We start from the raw sequence: 5,638 nt of genomic DNA, 5'->3' as shown, positions 1-5,638 counted from the left end.
CTGAAGACCCTCCTACAGTTCTCTCTCCTGCTGAGGTCTTACAGCTCATTGACTCGTGCTTGTATTGTCCCTATTTATGGGCTGTTCTGAATGTCTGGCCAGACTGAGAGAGCTGTCGGAAGGAATATGCCCTATACATACTTACTTTATTCACATGATCTATTGTATCTTTCCGTATAATCTTCATTTCTTCTGTTTGTTTTTTTTTTTAAGATTTTATTTATTTGTTTGAGAGAGAGAGCACAAGCTGGGGAGAGAGACGGAGAGGGTGAGGGAGAAGCAGACATCCTCCCGAGCAGGAAGCCTGATGCGGGGCTCGATCCTAGGATGCTGGGATCATGACCTGAGCCAGAGGCAGACACCCAACCATCTGAGCCACCCAGGCGCCCCAAAACGAAGTGTCTGCATTGGCCAGGAATTGAACCCGGGCCTCCCGAGTAGCAGGCAAGAATTCTACCACTGAACCACCAATGCTGTGCTTTTATTTCTATATTTTTTTCTTCATGATGTTTTTAGTCTAACTGGCCTAAAGATTTTAGCACCAGCAAACTGGAGTGACCTCTTTCCTCCTTTGTACACGTCTTCCTGAATCACTGTCCACATAGATCTGTGTTACAGAAAATATATGTGGGTAACGATAACAGGAAGTGAAGAATAAACATCAATAGTTTGAACTGAAGACTGAAGTTAATTTAAAACCTAATTATCAGGGACTTCCTCAAGACAGAGGGTGTGACTTAAGTTAATAAACTTCTCATAACAGGCATTCCTGAAATGGAAAGTCTTTTTCTCACACAGAACATACTTTATTGACTCTTCTGTGGGCTGTATTCATAGTTAGGACTAAAAAATCCAGTGGGCTTAATTCCCAGGAGTGTCTCAACACTGGAAACAGCCTTTTGTCGAGGAAGAAGAATGCTACTAATCTGATGTGGTTTTAGGAGCACCAGGAAGGCCCTCTCCCCACCCATTCCCTCCAGCCCTGAAATACCAGTTCTCACTTGACAAATACAAATAGTATTGGGGCGCCTGGGTGGCTCAGGCTGTTGAGCACCCAACTCTTGGTTTTGGCTCAGGTCATGATCTCAGGGTTGTGAGATCGAGCCCCCGCATCTGCTTGAGATTCTCTCCCTCTGCCCTTTCCCTGGCTTGTGTGCTCTCTCTCTTTCTCTCTCACTAATAAATGAATAAATCTTAAACAGATAAAATAATAGGAATAGTATTAAAAAATTTTAATAGTCTCAAAAGGCCTAAAACTTTACATAGAAAATCATAGAGAAAACTTACGTTAAATACCCCTCCAAGAGGTAATACATTGACTTAAGTTAAAGCTACTTTAAGAGAGAGGGTAGGAGAAGACACAAAGGAGCTCTGTAATTTGAAAGGTGGTGGGGGAGAAAGGAGCATGATCTAAAGTAGACGGGATGGGTAGGGCTGCTGAAAGCTCCAAAGAAAACGCAACACACTTGACGTGGTTGCCCTGCTTACTGAGGCACACCGAGGATGAGATAAGGATTCTTGGTCTTCAACTCTCAGTTTTAAGTTTCTTACAAAAAGTAAATAAATATGCTTCACAGAACCTGACTCTTTGTAGAACCTGGCCCAATTATTTTGCAACCACTTATTTCTAGGCTCAGAAAAATTTCCCCAAAACAAGTCCAGATCTTGAGACTGTGATCTGATTTTCAACCACGAGCGTGGAAACAGATTTTCCTGTTCTTAGAGTTGATTTCTGGATTGCTTGACTATCACTTAAAAGTGATGCACTGCGTAAACTCTTCAAGAGAGAAGTAACAAAGACTCCTTTTTTTTTATTTCCAGAGTCAGTAAAGGATTTAAAATCCCAGTTTAAATCCACAGATAATGTAGATACCCAGGGACTCAAAAGGTAAGAAAGACATCCCATTCTCACATCTTACTCCGTGGTAAATGGCCTCGTTGTGATACTCTGCTGATGTGAGCATGACTTCGCAGTTCAGCCACCTCCAGACAGTAGGAAGCAGTGCAAGGCTCAGATACAGGAGGGCCACGTGGAAAGGACCACAAAACCACGCTAGAGCTCTTAGGAGCGGCGGCCATCTCTGTTCACAAATTTTGACAATTTTTTCTTAAACGGCTATGAAGCTACGATCCTCCTGGGACTAGGCTACGCCATCTCTCTGACTTGACAAGCTCAAACAAGTTTTCCAGGAAGATCCCTCATATTAATGCTTTCATAACAATTAAATTAAAAAAAAAAAGATATAAAGTCGAAAAACCTTATTCTCAAAGGCAAGCTTTGGTTCTTTAAAAAAAATGTTCAAACTTCTCTTTCTTTTATATCCTTTCCTTCCAGCAAGTGTCCTTGGTCATAGTTTGAATTGCTGTTGCATAGATTTTTTTTTTTTTCCCAAAAAATTAGAACCTTCTATTTCATTCTCTGACTGGGCTTCACACATTCTGTCTGTACCCTGGCAAAGAACTACTTGGAAGAGCATTGTCTTGGGGCTTCCTCCCCTTCTCTGCCTTGTGCTAGACACATTTGGGGTGCTCCATCCTTTAAACCTGCCCACTAACCGAGCCTTCCCCTAGAGGAGTTATGCCCCTCCAACTCCACATTCTTCCTCGGTGGTTGACTATGACGGGGAAAATAGGCGTACGAAGCATTTTGCATTCTCTGGATGTACCACACAGTAATTCTGCTGTCTGAAAACTCTGTAATGTCAATAATTGATGCACTTGAGAAGTGGTAATTAAATTAGTTAATTATGCTGGTAAAATTACATGCAATTATGTGACTGCAGGGTATGTTTAGTAAATTAGGCTTTCCCATACTCACTACATATTGTGGTGCCAATTTTGTTCCTTGATGATTAGGTAGCTTTTGATACTTCTTAATTGATTTAATACCTGGATCTTCATTAGCCCTTGATTGCTATGCTATGTACGTCTGACATTTTTTCTCTCTGATATTTTACTGAGATCGTACATCAGGGGAAAATATACGTACATGCTTGGGAATGATACATGTATATATGTGAATATATTCACATGTTTCTCATTTAAAATGTTTAGATGTTGAAATATCACCTCCCCCACGGGCCTCCCACCTTCTGAGAGAGAGCTAATCCTTAAAGTTGACTCAAATAGAATCCAGGAGCTTACCTCTTCTTGGATGCTCTAAAAAAAAAAAGAAAGAAAGAAAAGAAAAAAGTCATGTTTAATTATTTTGCTTCTGAAATATCAATACAAATATTACTAGGCAGTAATAGAAAGAAGCAGAACAGCAGAATTTTTAGGGAAGTTAATCATTTTATGTCTTGACACATAAGATTTAAATAAGGTCCTTTATCTACGAGGAGTTAACTGAAAGGTTACACATAATAGAAGTTGCAAAGCTGTCGTTTGACCTTTAGAAGGGCATAGTCCATTACAGGCTTCTCACGTGCATTAGTATATCTCCATGGAGCAACGAGAGTGAAGGGGACCATCAGTGCCATGGGAGCAGTTCATGGATGGAGCTTCTTGGTTCAAGATTTTGAATGACCAAGAGCCGGAAGGGAGCCTGAGAATTGCTTGGTTGACTCTCCGTATGTAATAGGTGGAGAAATGAAGATCCCATTGAACGCTTTGTGGGTCTTCTCTCAGCAAAGCAATGACTAGGTTGGGTCCAGAATTCAAGTCTTCTGTGCCTCTGGTCAGTGGTAATACACCATACTCTATCACTATATTTTTTCTGTTTTGTCACTTTCCTGTCAGTCATTCTACACCTTTGTATTGCCTTTACTCAGACAGAGACTAGGCACATTTTCAGAAGAGCTCCTTCTTTAACTATAACCTGAGGGTCAGGAGGCGACTTGGGTTATATTTAGAAGAAAACATCACTTGTAATTATCTATCTGTATTGGGGAATCAGAAACTTAGTCTTTTCTGTTTGCTCATTTCTTAAGAAGTCAGCTCAACAGCCAGCATCTGCAACTTCTTTATTCTATATCCCACCCATAATGTAAACAATGAGGCACCCCTAATGTGGAGGAACTTTCTGGAGAGGAAAATTGTCTTACTGATGCTGGAAGGAGTGGACAAGTTTGCCCATTACCGGGGTCTTGTGTCCAACCTCTGAAGCCAGAGAGGGGTACAGACAGCCACAAAGTGCTGGTCCTAAGTTAGAATCCATGATTATCTGGAAAACTTCATTTCTGAAGTAGATAAACAAATACCACTCATTATATCCTTCACAGTTTTTTCTTTTTTTTCTCCTTTTTGATCCTTCAGTAGATGAAAAGGCATATTAAAAATAAATGGTAAAAATTTTCAGTTATACAGTTTCTTTATCTGTGTGGATTTTTACATACATCCTGTGGTGACAAAGCACAAGAATTAGTCCCATTCCATAGATTCTTTTTAATCTAACCCCAAAATTTAACCATATTGAATAGGGAATAGATGCATAGAATCAACCAACCTTTTTAAGTAAGAATAAGTGATATCTAATTCTTCTTGTGTTTTATGAATTCAAAGTCTTGAGCAAACCTGCCTCTGATCTCTTCCAGGAAGCATTCCCTAATTCCCTCCAGGCTGCAGGAAGTAGTCTCATAATACCATAATACCTGTGTGTGACCCATCACTGCATTCCTGCTTTGTTTTGTGTTTGTCTGGACACACATACACACATGATACTAGATAGTGAAATTATTTTTTGTTTTTAAGGATTTATTTATTGATTACAGAAAGAGAGAGAGCGTGTGAGTGAGGGGAAGGGGGGTGTGGGCAGAGGGAGAGGGAGACAAGCAGACTGACTCCCAGCTGAGTGGCGAGCCCAGTGGGGGGCTCAATCCCAGGACCATGAGATCATGACCTGAGTCGAGATCAAGAGTTGGACTATGGACTGAGCCACCCAGCTGCTCCTAGATGGTGAAATTCTTGATTGGAAGTGTTCTGGTTGATTTGCTTTCTGGTCATTAACCTTCAGCCCAATGCCTTGTCCTATGCTCAGTGCCCAGTCCACAGTTGTTGAATGATGAATAAGTGAATATTGGCCTAAAATCAACATTCTTATTAACATCAGGTGACATTTAAACTCTTACCTCTGCGCTTTCTCCTTAACAGTCACAAATATCTATGAGGACTGGCCATGGAGTTTTCGTTGTACTTATTGCCACATGCTCAAGATATTTGAGTACATCTCTCTATTTTTTTTTTTTTAAAGCTCATACCTACTAGAATGTAAACTGAAAATGCTCTTGATCATTAGGTTGAAATTTTTATTTTACTGACTTAAAATTTGACATTTACTCTTCTGGTTCTATCAGCTCCAAAGGATATATGATCTTTCACATAATTATCAGATATACTCTAGTCACACAGAAGCATTGGCTTAAAACACCAAATGTATTTAAATCTCTTTCTCTGTGTCTTACAAGAATAACTTCTAGGTACGTATTTTCATGTTTTCTGTTGAAATTAATGGGGACACAGGTGGAAGACAAGTAGAACAAAGAAATCTTTGCTAATTCTTACAGATAATGTAAGGACTGGGGAAACGGAGGTATCATGGAAGAAAAAGGAGCACATTGGGGAATTAGGGAAGGCTCTGGCAGAGTATTGATGGAAATCCTGCTGCTTCCCATTAGCCCTGCCAAGAAGCAGGCGATAACAC

General features: G+C 40.3%; 1 non-coding gene across 1 annotated transcript; it reads right to left on the bottom strand.

The window, feature by feature from the left end:
• Positions 1-403: 403 nt before the first annotated feature.
• Positions 404-474, bottom strand: TRNAS-GCU. The gene has a single exon. It is a non-coding gene; the product is annotated as a tRNA-Ser (tRNA).
• Positions 475-5,638: the final 5,164 nt, after the last annotated feature.

This window comes from Neomonachus schauinslandi, chromosome 8, assembly GCF_002201575.2.
Source record: "Neomonachus schauinslandi chromosome 8, ASM220157v2, whole genome shotgun sequence".
Classification (NCBI taxonomy): domain Eukaryota; kingdom Metazoa; phylum Chordata; class Mammalia; order Carnivora; family Phocidae; genus Neomonachus; species Neomonachus schauinslandi.
The sequence above is the reverse complement of the archived record's forward strand: the minus strand, read 5'-3'. Positions and strand labels throughout refer to the sequence as shown.